The following is a 24,438-nucleotide window of genomic DNA, read 5'->3' on the forward strand; positions in this document are numbered from 1 at the left end:
CTAGAAATGAAAGGCATACTTAGAGAAATACAAAATGCAGTGGAAACATTCAACAATAGACTAGAACAAGTAGAAGAAGGAGCTTCAGAGCTAAAAGGCAAGGCTTTCAAATTAACCCACTAAGACAAAGACAAAGAAAAAATAATCAAAAACATGAACAAAGCCTCCAAGAAATGTGGGATTATGTTAAATGGCCAAATATAAGGATAATCAGTGTTCCTGAAGAAGAAGAGAAATCTAAAAGTTTGGAAAACCTGTTTGAGAGAATAATAGAGGAAAACTTCCCTGGTCTTACTAGAGATCTAGACATCCAAATATGATAAACTCAAAGAACACCTGGAAAATTCATCACAAAAAGACCATCACCTAGGCACATAGTCATTAGATTATCTAATATCAAGACAAAGGAAAGAATCTTAAGAGCTGTGAGACAAAAGTATCAGTTAACCTATAAAGGAAAATCTGTCAGATTAATATCAGAAGTCTCAGCAGAAACCTTACAAGCAAGAAGGGATTGGGGTCTCATCTTCAGTTTCCTGAAACTAAAAAAAAAAAAAAAAAATTGTCACACAAGGAATTTGTATCTAGCAAAGCTAAGTTTCATAAATGAAGGAGAGATAAAGCATTTTTAAGACAAACAAATGCTGAGAGAATTCACCACTACCAAGCCAGCACTACAAGAAATGGTAAAAGGAGTTCTAAATCTTGAAACAAAACTTCAAAATATACAAAAAAAGAAACTCCTTAAAGCATACATTTCACAGGACTTGTAAAAGAATAACACAGTGGGGGAAAAAGAGCAAGGTATAAAGGCAACAACTAGCATGATGAATAGAACAGTACCTCACATCTCAATACTAATGTTGAATGTAAATGCCATAAACGCCCCACTTAAAAAAATACAGAATGGCAGAATGGATAGAAGTCCACCAAACAAGTATCTGCTGTCTTCAAGAGACTCACCTAACACATAAAGACTTAAGGGAATGGAGCAGATAAAGATATTCTGTGCAAAAGTGAGCAGGAGTAGCTATTCTCATGTCAGACAAAACATACTTTAAAGCAATAACAATTAAAACAGACAAAGAGGAACATTATATAATGATAAAAGGATCAAACAGGAAAATATATATGCACCTAATACTGGAGCTCCCAAATTTACAAAACAATTACCACTAGACCTAAGAAATAAAGTAGATGGCAACTTAATAATAGTGGGAAACTTCCATATCCCACTAACAGCACTAGACAGATTATCAAGACGGAAAGTTAACAAAGAAAAAATAGACTTAAACTACACCCTAGAACAAATGGACTTAACAGATATTTACAGAGCATTCTACCCAACAACTGTATAATATACATTCTTTTCTTCAATACATGAAACATTGTCTAAGATAGACCATATGATAGGCCACAAAACAAGTTTCAATACATTTTTAAAAATTGAAATTATATCAAGTATCCTCTCAGACCACAGTGAAATAAAACTGGAAGTCAACTCCAAAGGAACCGCCAAAACTATACAAATACATAGAAATTAAATAATCTGCTTTTGAATTATCTTTGGGTCAACAAAGAAATCAAGATGGAAATTTAAATTTTTTTTTAGTTGAATGATAATAGTGACACAATATAACAGAATCTCTGGGATACAGCAAAAGCAATGCTAAGAGTAAAGTTCACAGCATTAAATGCCTATATCAAAAAGTCTGAAAGAACACAAATAGATAATCTAAGATCACACCTCAAGGAACTAGAGAAACAAGAAGAAAACCAAGCCAAAACGCAGCAGCAGAAAAGAAATAACAAAGATTAGAGCAGAACTAAATGAAATTGAAACAAAGAAATCAATACAAAAGATAAATAAAATAAAATGCTGGTTCTTGAAAAGATAAAAATTGATAGAACATTAGTGATATTAACCAAGAAAGAAGAGAGAAGGTCCAAATAAGCTCAATTAGAAATGAAACAAGAAATATTACAACCGATACCACAGAAATACAAAAGATCATTCAAGGTTACTCTGAACACCTAATGCACACAAACTAAAAAATCTAGAGGAGATGGATAAGTTCCTGGAAATATACACCCCTCTCAGATTAAATCAGGATGAAATTAAACAAACCAATAACAAGTAGTGAGATTGAAACAGTAATTTTAAAATTGCCAACAAAAAAAGTCCAGGACCAGATGGATTCACAGCTGACTTCTATCAGACATTCAAAGAAGAATTGGTACCAATCTCACTGAAACTATTCCAATAGACAGAGAAAGAGAGAATCCTCCCTAAATCATTTTATGAAGCCAGTATTACCCTAATTCCAAAACCAGTAAAGGACGTAACAAAAAAACAAAACTGCAGAACAATATCCCTGATGAATATAGATGCATACATCTTCAACAAAATACTAGCATACATCTTCAACAAAATACTAGCTAACAGAATCCAACAACATATCAAAAAGATAATACACCATTATCAAGTGGGTTTCATACCAATGGTGTAGGGATGGTTTAACATACACAAGTCAATAAATGTGATATATCACATAAACAGAATTAAAAGCAAAAATCATAGGATCATCTCAATAGATGCAGAAAAATTATCTGACAAAATTCAATATCACTTTATGATTAAAACCTTCAGCAAAATTTACATAGAAGGAACATACCTCAAGGTAATAAAAAAATCAATCTATGACAAACCCATACCCAACATTACATTCAAAAGGGAAATGTTGAAAGCATTCCCCTTGAGCATTGGAACATGACAAGAATGCCCAGTTTTACCACTTCTATTCAACATAGTGCTGGAAGTCCTAGCCAGACCAATCAGACAAGAGAAAGAAATAAAGGGCATCCAAATCAGTAAAGAGGAAGTCAAATTGTTGCTGTTTGCCAATTGTATACCTAGAATACTTTAAAAACTCATCCAAAAAGCTCCTAGATCTGATAAAGGAGTTCAGTCAAGTTTAAAGATACAATGTACACAAATCAGTAGCACTGGTACATATCAACAATGCCCAAGGTGAGAAACAAATCAAGAACTCAATGCCCTTTACAATAGCTGCAACAACAACGACACCACCACCACCAACAACAAAAAGGCCGGGCGCGGTGGCTCATGCCTATAATCCCACCACTTTGGGAGGCCGAGGCAGGCGGATCACCCGAGGTCAGGAGTTCAAGACCAGCCTGACCAACATGGCAAAACCTCATCTCTACTGAAAATACAAAAAAAAAAAAAAATAGCAGGGCATGGTGGCATGTGTCTGTAATCCCAGCTACTCAGGAGGCTGAGGCAGGAGAATCACTTGAACCTGGGAGGCAGAGGTTGCAGTGAGTCGAGATCGTGCCACTGCACTCCAGCCTGGGAGATAGTGCAAGACTCTGCCTCAAAACAAAAAACAAAAAACAAAAAACAAACAAACAAAAAACAACCTTAGAAATATACCACCTAGCCAAGGAGGTGAAAGACCTCTACAAGAAAAACTACAAAACATTGCTGAAATAAATTATAGATGACACAGACAAATGGAACACATCCTATGCTCATGGATGAGTAGAATCAATATTGTGAAAATCACATACTGCCAAAAGTAATCTACAGATTCAATGGGATTCCCATCGAAGGACCATCATCATTCTTCGCAGAGCTGGAAAAAGCAATCCTAAAATTCATACAGAACCAAAAAAGACCCCACATAGTCAAAGCAATACTAAGCAAAAAGAACAAATCTGGAGGCATCACACTACCCAACTTCAAACTATACTACAAGGCTATAGTTATCAAAACAGCATGATACTAGTATAAAAATAGGCATGTAGACCAATGGAACAGAATAGAGAAAGCAGAAACAACACCAAATACTTATAGTCAAGTGATCTTCTACAAAGCAAACAAAAATATAAAGTGGGGAAATGACACCCTATTCAACAAATGGTGCTGGGATAACTGGCAGGCCATGTGGAGAAGAATAAAACTGGATCCTTATCTCTCACCTTATACAAAAATCAACTCAAGATGGATCAAAGACCTAAAGCTAAGACTTGAAACTGTAAAAATTCTAGAAGATAACATCAGTAAAACTTTTCTAGTTGTTGGCTTAGGCAAAGAGTTAATTACCAAGAGCCCAAAAGCAAATACAACAATAACAAACATAAATAGATAGGACTTAATTAAACTAAAAAGCTTCTGCACAGCAAAAGAAATAATCAGCAAACAGACAACCCACAGAATAGGAGAAAATATTCACTAACTATGGACAACAAAGGACTACTATCCAGACTCTTCAAGGAACTTAAGTCAGCAAGAAAAAAACAAATAATCCTTTAAAAAGTGGGCTAAGGACATGAATGGACAATTCTCAAAATAAGATATACAAATGGCCAACAAATATACAAAAAAATTCTCAACATCACTAATTATCAGGGAAATGCAAATTAAAACCACAATGAGATACCTCACTCCTGCAAGAATGGCCATAATTAAAAAGTAAAAAAACAAAAAAGATTTTGGCATGGATGTGGTGAAAGGGAACACTTTTACACTGCTGGTGAGAACACAAACTATTACAACCACTATAGAAAACAGTATGGAGATTCCTTAAAGAACTAAAAGTAGAACTACCATTTGACCCAGCAATCCCACTACAGGGTATCTACCTGGAGGAAAAGAAGTCACTTTATGAAAAAGACACTTGCACACACATTTAGAGCAGCACAATTCACAATTGCAAAAATATGGAACCAGCCTAAATGCCCATCAACCAATGCATGAATAAAGAAAATGTGGTATATATACAGCATGGAATAATACTCAGCCAGAAAAAGGAATGAAGTAATGGCATTTGCAGCAACCTACATGGAGTTGGAGACCATTATTCTAAGTGAAGTAACTCATGAATGGAAAACCAAATATTGTATGTTCTCACTTATAAGTGGGAGCTAAGCTATGAGGACAGAAAGGCCTAAGAATAATACAATGGACTTTGGGGATGCAGGGGGAAGGAGGGAGGGGGTCAAGGGATAAAAGACTACACATTGCGTACAGTGTACACTGCTTGGGTGATGCGCGAACCAGAATCTCAGTAATTACCACTAAAGATCTTATCCATGTAACCAAAAACCCTGATCCCCAAAAACTATTTTAATAAACAAATTAATTTTAAAATATTATCAAGCATCTACTATGTGTTACAGTATTATTATATGCTCTAGTAATATACGATCCCTGTTCTCCAGGATCTTTGAGTCTAAAACAGTGTTTGCACTGAGGACAATGCCCCCCACTTGCAGGAGATATTTAGTAATGTCTGGTGACACTCTCAGTTATCCCAGTTGGATGTCACAACTGCTACTAGTGGGTCTACTGGTGAGTAGAAACCAGAGATGTTGCTAAATATCTTACAGGTTAGCAGTACAGGACAGTCCCGCAACAAGGAATTATCTAGCTCCCTATCTCAACAGTGTCAAAGGTGAAAAAAGGCAGACAGTCCTTCATTCAGTCATTCAATAAATACTTATTGTGCACCCTCTCTGTACCAGAGATTACTCAGAACCAGGGCTCAAGTAGTTAACAGAACAGATAAAAATATTTCTGATGGGTTTGTATTCTTATGGAGAAGAGACAGAATAAATAAATGTTTATATTCTTATGGAGAAGAGACAGGTAAAATAAATGTGAGACATAGGATATTAGATGATGGCAAGTGATAGGAGAAAAATAAAGCAGACACAATGTGGGAAGTGTGTCAGTGAGGAAGGTTGCAATTAAATAGGGTGACATATAATGGGTGATCACTGAAAACAGATCATTTGAGTAGAGACCTAAAGGGGAAAAGAGTGAGCCATGAAATTATCAAGCAAAGAATGTGCCAGGCAAAGGTTATAGCAAGTGAAAAGGCCCCAAGGAATGAAGTGTGCAGATCATGTAGTGCCTTAGAGATCCAAGCGATACTGCCTGTACAAGGTCAAGAGGAGGTGCCAAGAAGGAAAATTCTTCTGACCAGAAGGTCAAGAATGGCTCCATAGAACTGATGCTGAATTTGAAAAAGTTTTTATGAATTTAAACTCTCCAGAATGTAGAAATGAAAGATTCATTAAAAAGAAGGGCAATTCAACAGATAATCACCAAGAATTTAGGAGTGAGGAATATTTAATCCTAACCTTGTGGTCAATCATGGATACATTTTCCAAAACAACTCAAGTACCTGAGTACTTCTTCCATACAGCCTTTGGCTTAGTAAAAGCATGATTCTAGAAACAGATCTATCTTCTAGTCCTGGTTTCACTTCTTATTTGCTGACTGATTTTGACAAATTGCTTAATCTCTATAAGTATCACCTTCCTTATCTGTATAATCAGGTCAATAAGGGAACCTGTATTATACTGGTAAAACTGGAATTAAATGAGGTAGTACATGTAAAGCACTTGGCATAGTGCCCACCCATACTGAGTGCTCAAAACGGTGAGCACTTTTTAAATACATCAGCCCCCTTTTCTCTAGGTTAATTTATATAATAGAGAATTTTCTTCTCAAATATCAAAATCTCTTTGCAGTCTGTCTCTCACTAACTGGTGCACACATCAGTGTCAGAGTTTGAGAGCTTGTTGGGCACTGGAATCAACAGCAAGGAAAATGATGGGAGATTAATACAAAAACATATGAAGAAGAATAGAATAAATGATGATGTTCACATTTTAAAATGCAAAATTCAAGAAGTTAATTCAGGACTCCCTAGGACACTAAAGCAACATCAAATTATATCTTTGCAGTAAAAACTCTGAAAGCAATTCAAAATTTGGCATTCAGCATTTACAGGAGCACTAGGAAATGGGAGCCTGAAAGGGATATCTGTGAAAAGCAGTTGAAGAGAAAGCCCCGGGTAAGAAGGTCAGGTTTCCTATGCACTGCCATATCAGAGCCAACGCTTATATTACCCCTGGAGGTCACAGTCTAGAGACTTTTAAAGAGATAAATTCCCGCAGACTCTCCCAGGTAAAAGCATTCTGCAACTTTATATAACTGCATGGAATTACATGTTAAATCTTGAAAGAAATACGAATCCAACCTGCAGTGATAGTAGCTGGGTAATTTGGGTGGACCAGAGTTCTCAGGAGAGCTTCTTTGTTTCCCATCTCCATCCTGAAACCTGAACAACTTCTCAGATTTGTAAAGCATTTTCTGCTTTTGTTTAAAAAGCACTTCACAATAATCTTAAAAAGTAATTTGTAATTATATCTACATTCTGGAGTTGGGGAAGCTGAAAGGAGAAAAGTTAGACGGCTAGCCCAGGAGAAAGTTAATTATGAGGCTGAGACTAAATTATAGGTGCTGGGATTCTAGTCACACCCAGGATTCAGCAGGACATCAGGGGCCTGTGAAGCAATGCCAATTTCACCCAATGAGAGAAACTGGTTTGAAGTTTTAAATAAGTGAAGAGGGAAGGAGAGGAGAGTAGAAAGAAGGAGGGAGGAAAAGAGGAAGAAGACAAAGAATAAATAAAGAAAAGAAAAAACCATCATATCTCGCAACTTAGCCATCATATCCTGCAGACAATACTGTCCCTGCCCCTAACCCCACCCCTTCAAATACTTAACACTTGCAGAGACTTGGTCTTTCAGACAATGGGCTCCTGGATTTGGGAAGCCTCACACAAATCTCAGATATGCCATTTTCTAGCTATGTGACATTGAGCTCATCTAGAAACTGCGGTAAGCCTTATCTTCTTTTTGACAAAATAAAATGTTAAAACAGCACCTTCTTTATATAGTTGTTGTGAGGAATAATGTAACCGCAGGTCCAGTGTTAAGTTTCAGCTGTTTCAAAGGTACTAATTATTGTTGACATCATTGGTTTATTAGACACATACATGTGGGGAAAGCCATCTTGGGAAAAATACACTGATGTGAGAAATTAAGGCAAATGAAACCCTAATTTACGGGGTTAACAGTCTGTTATATGTATTTTGTTGAAAATTTACTACTTTTAATTCCATGTTTGAAGAGCTCAACCAAGGAAGTAAGCATTCGAATTATTAGTTATCATTTTTAGAAAATAAAGAATTCAAAAGAGCTCTGCTTGCCGTAGAATTCGAAAACATATATTCAACCTTTCTTTGGCTGCCTTCAAAGTCAAAACCCAGGGTCCTCTTAAGCGAGCATGTCTGATTAATAGCTGCTTTCATGCTGCACACAGCTGCTGGCACTGGAGCCGTCACCACTGCCCAGTGATCTGCCTTTCTAGACGTTTAGCTATATCTCATCTACAACATGGGCTGCCCTTGTTCTTGTGCTAATGTTATTTTTGAAAGGTTTAAGCTCAAATCCCTCAAAATGTATTTCTAATTTATAGGCAGCATGGTGGAGGTAAAAGAGCATAGTCTGTGGAAAAACAGACAAATCTGGATTTAATCACCATCTGTGTGACCTTCAGCAAGTTACCTCCTCTGTGCCTCAGTTTCCTCCTTGTGAAATGAATACGTCTTCTTCAAGTTGGGATGAAGTTTAAATGACAAGGGAAATATGAAAGTAAGTGCCTCATATCTCAAAGATTTTTTACCTTGCCACTGTTCACCAGTAGCAAGTTCTATAGCCTTATCCAACTAGGTATAGTTCCTCGATCATGCTGAGTTTGCTTTTTTTATCCATCTGTTTAGCCCACATGATACTGGCCATGAAGGGATTAAGCAAGATGCCTGGTCTGACTATTTCCTGAGGGTGGTATAATGAAGTTTCCATAATGTTCATCTTTCTGCCCAACTAGAGAGTTACTCCCAACTCAGACTTTCAGCTGGAAAGGAACCTACTCATGTCAAGATCTTTAAAATGCTCCTCCCATATCCACAGTATGCAGAGAATGTGGAATCTCATTAGTGTATTATGATCAAAACAAAGAAGGGACAGGCACAGAGTACCCAGGTAAGAGGGACAAAAAGAAGTGGCATCTCACAGCTTCATCCAGCATTTGCAGAGTACACAGGAGAGAAGCAAAGTTTCCCAGAAAAATCGTTTAATGACATTTGGGCCTCAAGGACTATATTCTTTCCTTCTGTAAGAGTAATAAGAATTAAGGACAAGAAAGCTCAGGTAAGAAAAGCAGTTTGCAATAGAAACTAGCCTATGGGGGATAAGAACATCACTGAACAGGATCTAAAATTGATCAAACCTGTTATTAAAGCCACACCAGTTAAGGGCCATCCCCAATTTATTTGTGTGTATTTTTCGTGAGAAGAAATGAGGAATTAATATCAGACCCCACTGCAGGCCTTTGTAATCTGTTTTAAGTAATATTGCACTTAAAATTTATTGAGTTTTTCCTAATAAAGCATGGACCCAGAAATTCTCATCAAACATTTTGAATGCTTCTATGAATTTCTCAGTTAAAAAAAATCTTCTAACTATTGTTCATCCATCCATTCAAAAACTATCAATCAAAATACTACTATGTGCCAAGTACTCTCCTAAGCACTTAACAGTAACAATGATCAAAGCAGATAATGTTCCTGGTCATATGCAACTTATCCTCTAGTGGAGAAAAATATAAACTAAGCAAATAAATATACAATAATCCAAATTATAGTAAGTGATTCGGGAAAAACTAAAGCAGGGTAAAGGAGATAAGAAATATTGGTAGAGGGGTTACTATTTACTTAGGATGATCACAGAAGGCCTAATAAATTGACATTTTGGCACAAACTTAAAACAAGACCGAGAACAGGCCAGGCAGATGGTGTGGTGATGAGTACCATAGACAAAGAGAATAGCTTAGTGTAAGGGCTTCATGTAGGACCATACTTAGTATGTCCAGGAACTGCAAAAAGGCCAAGTGAGTCAGAGGCTGAGTTGTAGGAGACGGTAACAGAAAATTCATAAAGCGTCAGTTCTCCTACGATTATTAGGATGTTTAAAAACTTTATTTTATTGTTCTGAATGTAATTAAGAAGCACTGGAAGATTTTGTGATACAGAATGACGTTATGTTACTTAGGTTTCAATAGACACTCCCTCTGACTAACATGTTAAGAAAAATAGAACTGGGGGTGGGATAAGCAATGGTGAACGCAAATAAACTAGTTAAAAGCTATTACAATAATTCAGGAGAGAAATTTATGGTCCCCTCAATCAGTGTGATGGAAGTGGAGATGTGAGAGAAGTCAATAACCTATGTACTACACAGATTCACAGACCAGGTAGACCACGTAGTAGAGATCAGATCTTTGTCCAGAGTAGACAAAACTGGGTGAGCAGCATGTCTCTTTCCTTCTGCCTATAGAATTAGAAATTAAAGAAGTTTCTTTTTTTTTTTTTTTTTTTTTTTTTACTGGAAATAATATGGACTGCATTTACACTTATTTTTTTTCTGCCTGCAATTTTTTTCCCATTAGTAAATCGGGTAACTCTTACTTGACCTCCAAATCTCAGCTGAAATGTTCCCTGAACTGGGAGGCCTTGTAATTACCTGATGACCGTCTCCAGTCCCAGACCTCCAGTCTAGCTTAAAGACCTATATTAGCTTTCCAGAGTTGCCATATCCAAATTACCACAGACTTGGTGACTTAAAACAAAAAAATATTCACTCAGTTTGAAATCAAGGTGTTGGCTGGATAGGTTCGTACTGGAGGATCTGAAGGAAAATCTGTTCCATGTGCTCTGTCCTAGCTTCTGGTGGCTGCTAGCAGTTCTTGGCATTCCTTGGCTTGTAGCATTATAACTCCAATCTCTGCCTTCATCTTTATGTGGCTTTCCTCTAGGTGCTCTGTGTCGAATTGCCTCTCATTTTCCTTATTACTGGTATCATTTATACCAATCCAATTATACCCATGCTAAATCCAAGATGATACCGTCTTAAGATCTTTAACTTAACTACACCGGTAAAGGTCCTATTCCCAAATAAGGTCACATTAATAAGTAATGAGGGTTAGGACTTGGACATATTTTTTTAGGTCCACTATTCAACCCAGTAGAGAGTCCCTCCTGTATTCCTCCAGGGAATCTTTGCTGTACTCATATAACATTTATCATACTGTCCTATAATTGTCTTCCCACTGTTCTGTTTAGCCTAATAGATTCTTGAGCTTCTGAAACATACAGACAGTATCTTTCATCTCTCTGTCTCCAGTTCCAAGCAAAATTCCTGCACATAATACATAATCAATCACTCCTTATTGAATAAATTAATTACAAATCCCAGAGTAAACTTACAAAACCAGCAGAGTTATCTGAGTCTCACCAGGCCGTTTAAATCTGCCAGAAGAGTCACTCAGGTGCTTTCATCTAATGTTGGCCTTTTATAAATGCTTTGGCTTCTATTTTGTTCTTCAACAGAATGGAATGTACAGGATGAATGAAATTATAAACATATGCATTGGGCAATGAAGTTTTCCTTTTGGATTCTCAACCATATGGACAATGGTGTTTGTTAAATATTAGTGGTTATTAAAGTTTTTTTTTTTTAAAAAAAGATCTTGCTCAGTAGTTAAATCATTTTTCTCTTCTTTTATTACCCATTAATAGTGCTGTTAGTTTCCATTTGATGATTCTCAAAATCGGGAACAGGAGCTTCCAACATCCAGAATAATACCATATCCAATAGTTATACCCAAGAATTATTGGCATTAAGAAAGAATATCAAAGCAGTGAGCATGAGAGAAAATGTCTAAATAGTTAAATAAAATGAATCAAAATATCATCGAAAAATGTTTTAATTCTGTCTCAAATCAGAAAAAAATGGACTTGATGATCACTGGATATAAAAGTTTGAAGCCTCCCAAGCATGACTGCTGATGTGTCCTATCATCTATCAGATTTTTAAAAATTATTGGCTATGTTGGACAGCAAGTAAAAGGTCTAACTCTTAATTTTTTTAAGAGGTGCACAGTTAATTGAAATGATTACAATATAATAGATTGTGAAACAGTTAACAAAAGGCCATATCAATTTATGTTCATAATATTGGCTTCACAGGGCATTACTGTAATAAGATACAGCCATATTGAGGACACATGGACCAATCTAGGATCTCAGACTGATGTTCACTACAGTAGGTCACCAAGCTAAACTATAATGCAGCAATGTACTGCAACCTACACTGTAGCATTTGCACAAGCAGCAAAGATATAAAGGTCTCTCTATCCACAGACAATATAACATACACATTCCTAAACTCAAATGATCAAAATCAGTCTCTTCCTCTGATTCACTGCTTTAAATAAAAAGGACACTATTTTACTAGGAAAACACAATAGACTGAGTTCTGTATTATTTTTTCAAAATAAAGGTATTTCAGAGTGACAGAAAGCATTGTAGATTTAAAATTAAAACCAATAACCATAACACCATGAAATTTTCAAAACCATTTTCTGGGGTTTTCAGCAAAGTCTTTTTTGAATGCAGTACATTCCCTGAGCAGTTTTTCGTGCTGATAAAACTAAGGTTGATGCTCCCAATACTTGCCAAATAGACTCAGGCAGGTGTTTGTGAATTACATTTCCCCACAACTATATAGACCATGGATAGGCTAACTATTGTCATACATGTTAATGCTTTTCCAGCTTCCATAAAATAGTATCACTGGTGAGTGGCACATTTCAACTCCTAAAGCTGTCTAAGGCATAGCACGTATACAAGTTGCCTTAAAACCAAGAATTTTTTTTTTCCTCTTATTTTCTCTTTCCATTCACCCAAGAGTTGTAGCTCTAATACAGAATCATCCTCTATGATTCTACCCAGGCACATGGTTGCCAAATGCCCTTTTGTGCTTTCCTCTACATCTCATTAGTATAGGTTCAGACACACATGATTTCCTGTTATTTCACTCCTCTGCATAAAGACCTGTGAAGGCTCTTTGTAATTACTTAAAGAAGTGTTTCTTGACATGATATATGAAGCCATTCATAATCTGACCCCAGCCCAACTTTCCTAAAGTTTCTTTTAATGTTTCTCCATATAAGTTACCCAATTGTTTGATAAACAAAATTCTCCTCCAGAAAGTTTCCTAGTATTTCACATGACTCTTCACTCCGTAATTCCTTCCCCATTTATCAATTCAGCCTTCAAGACTTAGTAGTCCTATGGGGATTTTTCCAGGCCCAGATAAAATAAGTCATTTTTTTGCTCCATGCTACCACAATCCCTTGCTGGTATCATAGCCCTTTAAAAATGCATTTAGCATGTAGCATGTGCCAGGTAATGTACTAAACATTTTAACCCCGGTTTTTTTCTTTTCTTTTAACCCCACCCCAAAATGCCATAAGGTAGGTGCTATTTTTATCCAAACATTATAAATCAAGAAATAAATGCTTAAATATCTTATCAAATTTATATAGCTCATGAATGGTAAAGCACCAGACACATTTTATTAAAATTATTGGTTTACATGTGCTTTACTTTTATTCCAGCTTACAAAAGAGAAAGAGCCGTAAAATCCTCATTTCTGTATCTCCCCCGGAGCTCAGCACAGGGTCCGGTACACATAAGTAAGTGAATACCACATGTTCAATGACTAACTAAAAGGATGTCAAATTCAAAGAACATTCTTTGTTCTAATATATTCTACCATATTTTTACATTTCTTCTTATATCCAGTCTTCACTCTACCAAGGAAACAGAAGTAAGGTTTGGGAAATAGCCTGAGCATGCCTCTACCTCCTAATGTTATCTTAATGATTCTATCTAGAAAGCCATATCTTAAATAGAAAAAAAAATTATTCTGGAAGACAGTGCAACCCAAATTGTACAACAATAATTCACCCTGTCTTGGAGCTTCTAGCCACATCAGGTCACAATACTCCTTGTCCTGTCTTATCCTTGTTAGCTCAGCCTTTTCAGTTCCAAAGCTTTATCCTCCATTCTCTTTCCAGCTCCTAAGATTTGCAACCTTCTTTTGAACTACTTATTTCAAATCAGACATGCGCCCCTTTTCTGGACACAATATGGTCCATTGGCTCCACGTACTACCAATGCCAATATAAGGCACTGTTGGTTATTTTCCACTGGCTCCCAGGACTCTGCCTGGAAAAACCTGCACTTGACTCAGCTCCAAACTTTCAAGAAGGGTGATTAAATGGATAGAAATTCTTACTAATAATAATGACTCAGTGTTTAATTTTATATATGTCCATAATTTGTTAAAAGATAAAATTGAAGATCTTAAGAAAAATGACACCTCTAGTAAATGTCCTGTTATGGTTTTTTTTGTTGTTGTTGTTGTTTGTTTTAGGCAGAGTTTCACTCTTGTTGCCCAGCCTGGAGTACAATGGCGCAGTCTTGGCTCACTGCAACCTCTGCCTCCCAGGTTCAAGTGATTCTCCTGCCTCAGCCTCCCAGGTAGCTGGGATTACAGGCATGCGCCACCACACCCGGCTAATTTTTTGTATTTAGTAGAGACGGAGTTTCATCATGTTGGTCAGGCTGGTCTCAAACTCCCAACCTCAGGTGATCCACCTGCCTCAGCCTCCCAGGTAGCTGGGATTACAGGCATGTGCCACCACACCCGGCTAATTTTTTGTATTTAGTAGAGACTGAGTTTCACCATGTTGGTCAGGCTGGTCTCAAACTTCCAACCTCAGGTGATCCACCTGCCTCAGCCTCCCAAAGTGCTGGAATGACAGGCATGAGCCACCAAGACCAGCCTTGTTATGATTTTATTCTTCAAACAAGCCAAGCTCTTTTCCACCTTAGGGCCTTTACACTTGTTGTTCCCTTTGCCTAGAACACTCACCTCCAAGTTGTTCACATAACTCATAGCATCACTTCATTCTCTTCTCCACTCAAATGTCATCTCCTCAGAAATGCCTTGCATGACCTAGGATTTCTTAAACAACACCACTGCCACTCTGTGCCTTTACCCTGCTTTGTCTTCCTTCACAGCACTTGTCTCTCCATGATGTTCAAGTGTCAGCAACAGCAGCAGCAGCAGCAGCATTGTTAACGTTTATAGAGCACCTAACTTTTGCCAAAGATTGTCCTAAGCACTTTATATGGATCAGGTATATAATCTCCTAAACTAGCTTAACAGTTGGTTATTCTTATTGTATGCCATGTTATAATAAGAGGTTATAGAGGTTCTGTAAGTTACCCCAAGATCATCTACACAGTAAATGGCTTTTGAGTAGAGTTAGAAGGTGAAGTAGGAGTTTTTCAAGTAAGTGAGAGAGCAAGGCATTTTAGCACAGTGAAGATGGCATAGGCATTTTAGTGTGTGTAGTGAATATTTTGTGATTTTTTCCTGTTAAGCATCTATGCTTCATTAATAGTCACACATTATATATCATATATATTTAATTTGATATAATTTGATATTATATCATATAATTAATATATATTTGATACATCATATATATCAGATATCATACATTATATATTTATCATATATCATAATATTAATATTATATCAAATACCACATATTATATATCATATATAATAAATTGTATATAATTTAAATATTAAATTTAATAATTAAATTATATTGATATAATTTATTATATTAAATTTAATATTTAAATTATATTGACATAATTTATTATATTGAATTTAATATTTAAATTATATTGACATAATTTATTTCAGGAATCCCTCTTACCCCTTCTCTCCATTTATATGGCTTGGGTACAGTTGGCTGCATGTCCCAGTTCCAAGAACGGAAGTATATAACTCAATCAATTCAAAGAGAATTTTTTCTTGATGCTATTGTGGGGTTGGGGCTGGCGGGAAGCACTCTTGATTCAATGGAATTGACTAGCTAATATAATTCTGGAACTACCAGTGGCCATCTTTTCTTCTACTTGTTAGAACCTGCCTGAGAACAAAGTCTAATGCAGAAAAATTCAGATAGAAGGAAAGAGGAGAGAGAGAGAGGAAAAGAGAGATGTTTCCTCACACAAATTTGGAAGTCTTGAGTCCAGCCATGCTTGCTCTATCCCTGGATTTTTAGTTTCAGGAACCAAAAAATCCCAGGTGTTCTTAAGCCAGTTTGAGTTAGGTTTGCAACAGTTCTCAGAGAAACACGTTTTACTAACACGGCACAAAAGCAGGCTATCATGTATTTGGGAACTTCAGCTAATAGTATTGGTGGAATCTAAAGTGCTAAGAAAAAATTATAGGACATGAGGTTTGAGGCAGAAGCACACTGTGAATGCACATAGGTAAAAGCTGATATGAAGGTGCCAGTTATTCCTATTGCTGGTCGTGCAGATCTCATACATAAGGCTGTAAGTTCTGTGAAAAATTCAAAGCACACAAACAGTGATATTGAAGAAACTGCTCTGGAACATGAAAAACTCATTTGGGAAAAGATATCCTCTATCTTTAGGAAGACGATTTATTTTATAGCAGTCAGCAAAGTCGTGTTACTGCAGAGGTTATGCAGCATTAACACTGCATGTTATGGTAGACAAGGCATAGTCCAATAGCATGAAACATAATGTCTTGGGATGAAATTAGGACCTGTGGTCAGAAGATCTGTTTTCATGTCCCAGCATCTTTCCCTGAGCATACACCCACTAAGTGACTGAGGAAAAGTCACTTAACACTCTTGAAATGGAGACAATGGCCCCTGCTCTGTCAACTTCACAGCTTTGGAGAGGTCTAAATAAGATATGGATGTGCAAATGCTTTGAAAATAGTAAAGCTTTGAGAAAATGTTCATTAATGTTAATGTTGTCAGAAGGTGGGGATAGGGTACACTTAAACACTCATTTTCTGTGTGACATTGAGCAAGTCATTAAACCCTTGGGATTTCAGTTTATTTCCTTCTAAGAATGGATTGGACTTAAAGGTGTTGAGTGTTCCTTCAAACTATAACATTATTTCAGTCATTCCCTAAATCTTCCTTTGCAGAAGAGGCAAATAGCCCAAATTAACAAAGTGACCAATTGGAATTTTTCCAGAAGGCTAAGCCAAGCTACTTCTGGGCTCAATCACAGGTAAGTCCCACAGTCAGCAGCACCTACAGCTACAACATGAATCACAGAAGCAGAAATCCCAGTGTTAACTCTGAGCCATAAATGGGTTAAATTTGCATAAACTATTCAGTTTAATTAAGCAGTTAGTTTCTTGTACATTCTTTGGGAAAGACTTCAATAAAAATTATTAAAATTAAAGGACTAAATTACAAGGAAAATTCACTTAGTGTTGACACATTTTTTTCCTGGAGAAGCAGAATAATTAAGGTGCTCATAAAACAACTATCATTGCAGAGCATTTTCACAGCCAAAAATTGCTTTGAAGTTCACTGAAACACTAATAAGGCAGGCAGGTATAATCCCCATTGTAAAGATAGAAAAACCAATGCGTTGGCTATCACTTGATTCACAGCGAAAACACAGAGTTAACGGGTAGAACAGCTGGAATTTGAAGGTTGAGTCTTTTGACTTCCAGTTCTTTTTCTATTAGGTTATATTTCCTTTTTATACCATCTATCCCAGACTAACAATTAAATACCACTGCTATTCCTTTTATGTTATGCACATAGAGGATACTGCTGAGTTTTTAAACAGAGAAAAAAAAAGAAAATTGTTATGAGAGGCCTAGAACAGCTGAATGTTATTCAGCTGAGTTCAAATGAATTTGCTGTCTGGGTTTACACAACCAAATACACATCAAACAATACTATAGCTTCTACACCAAATTTCAAGCCCAGTGCCCACATGTATGACTGACGGAACTCAATTAGTACTGCTCTCTGCTGCCTGATTTCTTAGTGACACCAAGTTATCTCAGCATGTTATGGCTGCTGAAATCTCTCCACCAGCTCCTGCTACAATTGAGTATTGATTGAAAAATTCTATTACTGTACTTAGTTACACAGCTTTCAATAAACAGGTCACAGACAACACTGGCTGGTTTCAAGGGGAGCTGCAACACTTGAGGGCAATAGGATACCTGAGAAAATTAGAAGCCTTAGATGCTCAGGCAGAATGCACAGATGTCTGTGTTAGAATGTGACCTGTTAATTTAGTATGTACTGATCTGCTTCTGTTCTTCAAATGGGGCACATCTGCTTGGTACAAAATTAAAAATGTTCAACAGCAACCTGATTATACTTCAAATAAAAGCAAGAATAAAAACAAGAATCAGCACCTGGAACATGATGATTTGGAGGGGATAGTACACTCCCAGTTCAATTACATTGATTGAGCCCCTCCTTTAACTCAGGCACTGAGCTAGGTGCTACAGAATCTAAGAAAGATAAGATGATTCCCATCCTCAAGAGGCTTAGATTAGGGGTTGGCAACCTACAACCCACTGGAGAAATCCAGCTTGCCATCTATTTTTTTGTAAGTAAACTTTTATTGGAACCACAGCCAAGCTCATTAATTTACATATTGTCTTTGTCTGTTTTTGTGTTACAAAGGCAAAACAGGGTAATTTTGATGAAGACCATATGCCGCACAAAGCTAAAATACCTAATACCTGGTTCTTTACAGAAGAAGTTTGCCCACCCATGGCCTAGACTGTTGTGGCAGCAACAGGCACTAATGGATGATTTGAAGGCAATGTCCTAAATTCCTGATAATCAGAACACACAGTAATTAACAAAACATTAAGGAAGGGTACGTAAGCTTTCCAAAGGCTGCCAAGAGGAAGTGATGCATGAGCTATGTCTAAGAGATTGAGCAGAGCAGGCTAGGTGAAGAAAGATAAGGAAAGAGAGGGAGGCTGCAAAGCAGATGATCCTGCACAAGCCAAACTGCAGACTCGTTGAACAACGAGATCATGAATCACATACACTTGTGAAAATGCATCCTGCATAGAAGCAGCTGAACTATATAAGTCTTAAGAGGAAGATAAGGGTTTGGACATGAAGAGTCTTGTATGCCATGCTGGGGAGTCTGGACTTTATTTGTATGGAATGGCAATTAGAGTAAACAAAGGAATAATATAGTCAAATTTATATTTTGAATAGAGCTTTCTTGGTGCAAAGAGCAGTACCTATTGCAAGAGACAAAACCAAAAGCTGTTAGATTTAGGAGGCAGTTGAATAGTCCAAGCGACAGGTCACTGGGGCCTAGGCTGTGGTTGTGGTGAGCTTTCCATTCAATAATATTAAAAGAACAACAACAAAGAGGAAGATGTGCTTCCTGGAGGAATTTCCTTATAAATGATGCTAACCAAAAACACAGTCAACATTTCTCCATCTGATATAAAGAGCAATGGAAAATCACTGTAAGGAATGTTCAGTGGATACTGAACGTAATAAGAAAAAGAAGAGAAAGGTAATCAGTAGCTCAGTATCTGTTTGGCACCAGACACAGTGCTAAGGTCCTCACATGCATACTATTCTCTTTCTTTCTCTCTCTCTCTCTTCCTTCCTTTCCTATCTCTTTCTTTTCTTTTTCTTTTTTTTAAAGATAGTCTCTCTCTGTCATCCAGGCTGGAGTGCAGTGGCATGATCATGGCTCACTGCAGCCTCGACTACCTGGGCTCAAGTGATTCTCCCTCCTTAGTCTCCCAGGTAGCTGTAACTACAGGCACATGCCACCATGCCTGGCTAATTTGTTTATAATGTGTAGAAACGTGGTCTTGCTATGTTGCCCAGGCTGGTCTCGAACTCCTGGCCTCAAGTGACCCCCCCTACTTAAGCCTCTCAAAGCGCTGGGATTACAGGCACGAGCCACCATGCCCAGCAGTATTTAATTCTTTCTATTGCTATAAACAAATAAGTACATGCTGTTGTACCCATGTTAAAGTGAAAGAAGGGATATCCCTTGAGATTATGTAAAGTGCTTAGTAGGGAGCCTGGGACATGACAAGTGCTCAAAAAGTTTTGGCATCTTTCCTTACAGGAATGTTTGAAAAAATTATCCTTCCTGGATCCAACCAGGAATGAGGGCTTTCTCATTCAACAGATGTTTTTTATATACCTTCTCTCACCCAGGCTTTCTGTAGGCACTCCACATACAGTGAAGACAATGGTATTACAGAAGTTACAGTACATGGTATTGCTATAAACAACTCATTTAGGTTAATGAAGCTATATTTTGGAAGCAAAAATCATTTAGAGAGTTTGAGTCAATCCATATATTAATAACTTATATACATAAACAAATTTATGTGAACCACTAACAGTGAAAATATTTAGAAAATCTGAACAAGAAAAATGAGATCTCAACTGATTTCTTCTCCAAAACAAATGTATTATTACATATGAAGATTTCTTTAAAGGAACTCTAAAGGCTCTAAGGCTCTAAATTTCAAGTGAAGTTTGCTTGCTCTTTCTTTGAAACCAGTATAGATTACACAGAAGTTAAGAAAGTGAGTTTTAAGACTTGGTTCTGCATTTAGCATAGTGTGATGTGCGAATAAGCAGTTAATAAACGCCTTTTGATAGATGTAATGGCTTGGTCTGGGCAACAGTTTCAGCTACTGGCCATGCGCTCTTAGCTGGAGAAATTATCCTTCTTTACCCCCCAGTATCAATTCACTCCCGATTAATATAATTCATCACACGTACTCCAGACTCCTACAGTCATAAACACTAATTACTTTGAATTACCAACATGAGGCTTTGTCTACAAATGCCTGAGTTTCCTATTTGGAATGATTCCCCTTTGCCTGCCACACACTCGTGTAAGAATTAAAAAATATGTACAGAATACGCCAAATATGAACTCTTGCTTTTTGGTGATATGAGGAAAACACAGAGATGGAATAGAATTTCTCATAGCCAATAGTTTGTTTTGTAGTTCTGGAGGCTTATGGTGTAACTCTCCCTTTCCTGAATTCTATCACAATGTAGATGTCAAACCTGCAACATTCTGCCTTTGCTGATTTCTAGTGGTCTTATAAATTAGATTAGTCTTGCTGAAAACTGTAAGCTTTTTCAAGAAGAGTACATATTTCTTTTTATCAGTCAGTGCCCAACCCAGGTGTAACTACACACTTATTTTTAAATAGAAATAAAGGCTATATTAGCTTATATTTCTAGGGAAACAGAGCTGAGGACAATTTTGAATGCTTACTCATTATAGGGGGGCAGAGATGGAGTTGTCAAAATCCAATGACAGCAAGAATAAGAGAATGTGAGAAGTATGGTAGAGAAATAGGTACGTTGATTTACTAGTGCTGCCATAACAAAGTACCAGAAATTTGGTGCTAAACAGCATAAACTTACTGTCTCACAGTTCTAGAGGCTAGAAGTCTAAGATCAAGGTGTCAGCAGGGTTGGTTCCTTCTGAAGGCTACAAAGGAAAGCCTTTTTCATGCATCTCTTCCATCTTCACAATCTTTGGCATTCCTTAGCTTGTAGAAATATCACCCCAATATTTGTGTTGAGAACATATTTGTGTTCTCTCTCTCTCTCATTCTGTGTGTGTGTGTGTGTGTGTGTACGTAACCCATCATAAAGGGTTAGGTGCCCACTCTACCCTACTCCACTATGCCCTGATCTTAATTAATTATATCTGCAATGACCTTATTTCCAAGTAAAGTCCCATTCTGATACACATTGGGTTATGAATTCAACACGTACATTTAATTCAACTCATAAAAGTAGGTAAAGCTGGCTGGGCACGGTGGCTCACGCCTGTAATCCCAGCACTTTGGGAGGCCAAGGCAGGCGAATCACAAGGTCAGGAGATCGAGACCATCTTGGCTAACACTGTGAAACCCCATCTCTACTAAAAATACAAAAAATTAGCCAGGCGTGGCGGTGGGCACCTGTAGTCCCAGTTACTCGGGAGGCTGAGGTGGGAGAATGGCGTGAACCTGGGGGGCGGAGCTTGCAGTGAGCCAAGATCGCGCCACTGCACTCCAGCCTGGGCGACAGAGTGAGACTCCGTCTCAAAAACAAAAACAAATAAAACAAAAACAAAAAGTAGGTAAAGCAAAAATAATAACCTTGTGCATAATGAGCTGGCTAAAGCTTTCTAAGAAGTAGCAATGGTTTCTTGGTTAAATAGGATAACTCAGGAAAGCCACTGTAGAACCTCTGCATCTCTGAACAGTTTCTAAGATGGGAGGAAGACAGAACAATTCATGGTCTGTCTCCTTATGACTCCTGTATTCCCTTAAAGTTTGCCTCACAGAGCATTTACTGCCCTGCAACTCCAGTTGATGTTAGCCAGCCCCTGTGGAGCTTTTGGGGAAGCTAGGGCCTCCATGGATCTGGTCAGGTTGGACTTGGACATGGAAACTGCTGAAGCTTCTGCCAGAGCTAGCATGATGAAAGTGGCCCTAAAGCCTGGCACTTGAGCCCAAAAAGGTGGTATAATTAGTACATTCTTATTGGTAGCTACAATTTTGATTGTGGGAATGGCAGAAGCCATTGTTCAGCAGTTCCAGCCAGGAAACAGAGCAAGTCACCAAGAACCAGCGGGCCCTGATTGCCTGGAGTGGTGCCTAAACTAGGTCTGGTAAACATGAATTTTAAAAACCAGGAAACATAATTATCAGTATTGGCACTGATATGATGAAAAGAAATGTACCAGTTTGGAGAGTTAGCTATAGTGAGTGTATTTGTTTCCTTGGGCTACCATAAGAAACTTAACGACTTAAACAACAGAAATTCACTGTCTCACAGTCCTATAGGCTGAAGTCTGAAATCAAGCTGTTGTCAGTGCTCTGTTCCCTTTGAAGGCTCTAAGGGAGAAACTTTCCTTGTCTCTCTTTAGCTTCTAGTGGTGGTAAGCCATCAGTATCCTTTGGCTTTCAGTTGTGTAACTCCAATCTCTGCCTTTTCCTTTATACGGTTGTCTTGCTATGTGTACCTGCCTTCACAGGGAGAATTCCTCTTCTTATAACGGATTAGGGACATCTTCATGATTTTATATGAACTTAATTACATCTGCAGTTACATCCCTATTCCACATACAGTCACATTCTTAGGTACCAAATGTTAGAACTTTGACAATATTTTTGAGGGGACACAATTTAGCCCAGAACAGTGGGGATTAGAATTGGGCTTCAGAACTGGATTTAGCCCTGATTAATTATTTGATCTTAGGTATGTTTTTAAATCTATTTAGACTGGAGATTCCATCTTTTTAAAATGAGATTAGTGGCTCTTAATGTTTATAGGTGGACCCTCCTCCATAAAAATGCATAGAACCAAATACACACAAATTCTTCCAGGGATTCACAGGCTTCCTAAAGCCCATCCCTGGATCACTGAGACCAATCTGTGCTCCAGTTGATCAAAGCCTCTTGAAACTTTGCCAACTTACAGTTTTGTCATTTCTCCCATGCTTTATAAACATTTTGCTCAAGTTTTATGAGCCTTTCCAAGTCCTGCTGCAGGGATAGCTCCCTCCAGACATTGAACAAAAAAAAAGGAAATGTTTGTTTCCTCCGTGCAAGACAATCCATGCCAGTAGTTTCAAGGGATGAATGATGTTGACTATTTTATGAGGATTCAGAGTGTCTCTGTTCCTATAAGTCTGGGGTAAATCCTCATGAAACAAAAGAGTAGTCATCATCTGTACCAACCCTGGAAACCCTGGAAACTCTGGGGTCAATAACCTTTTCAGGAACATTTATAGATCCAGGCCTTCTCTAGAATAGATAATCTCACACATTTTAGGCTATACAGAGAATCCCATGTCCATCCAGCAAAGTCTGAGAACCTCTGACATGATACACATACCCAGTTAAAGTGTGTGTGATGGGTAACCATATGTATTTTCTCCAAGGTTCTCCATTTGTGATTGTCCTCTCTAAAGGAGAAGGATTACACTTTCTTTACCTCTTTAACATGTGCTCAAAGTGCTCTGATTTGCATTTAGCAAACACTGTTGAGTGTAGAACAATATTGAATCAATTCCCACAGCACAACACCTGTCGAAATTGCATGACACCAGCATTTTATTTTTACATTGCATTGTCATTATATCTGTACATCACATCTCTCTCACAGGATGGAAAGCAACTTGAAGTTAGGAATCATGTTTGACTCTTACATATTGCTCAACTTAGAAATGACCTGTCACAGAATAGCAGGACTAGGGCAAGAAAAGCACCTAGGGCACACAGTTTAGGAGGCATTCACTCTTAGGGTCATGCAAGTATTCTATAGGATAGATGTATACTTTGTTAAATAGTGGCTAAATGCAAAAGAAATACAAAAAGATGAAGAAAGACCAGCACTGAAAGAGAGAAAGAAAGAAAGAAAGAAAGAAAGAAAGAAAGAAAGAAAGAAAGAAAGAAAGAAAGAAAAAGAAAGAAAGAAAGGAAAGAAAGAAAGAAAAAAGAAAGAAAGAAAGAATAATGAAAAGTGGGAAAGGGAAAAGCAGGGTGGCAGCAGGAAGGAGGGTAGAAATAATTTGTGGGTCAGAGATATCATTCTCTAAATAACCATTTGTTCTTTTACATATTTCTCAGATTCCCTTGGCCTGGGCCATGTGACTAATTCTAGCCAATGGGCTATGAGCAGAAGTGACGGGCCATGTAAGAGCTCCTGTATGCTGTCTATCCTTCTTTTCTGTTGTTGCAGTGATC

At 37.5% G+C, this 24,438-nt stretch overlaps 1 protein-coding gene and 1 long non-coding RNA gene across 3 annotated transcripts in view; one reads left to right on the forward strand and one right to left on the reverse strand.

Moving 5' to 3' along the window:
* Positions 1–24,438, reverse strand: part of NELL1 (neural EGFL like 1) — a 926,144-nt gene that overhangs the window by 215,480 nt on the left and 686,226 nt on the right. The window lies entirely within an intron of this gene.
* LOC129048667 (uncharacterized) lies at positions 8,911–14,992 on the forward strand. The gene is made up of 3 exons (XR_008511198.1): positions 8,911–9,093; positions 13,403–13,480; positions 14,874–14,992. It is a non-coding gene; the product is annotated as an uncharacterized LOC129048667 (long non-coding RNA).

This window comes from Pongo abelii, chromosome 9 (assembly GCF_028885655.2).
Source record: "Pongo abelii isolate AG06213 chromosome 9, NHGRI_mPonAbe1-v2.0_pri, whole genome shotgun sequence".
NCBI lineage: Eukaryota > Metazoa > Chordata > Mammalia > Primates > Hominidae > Pongo > Pongo abelii.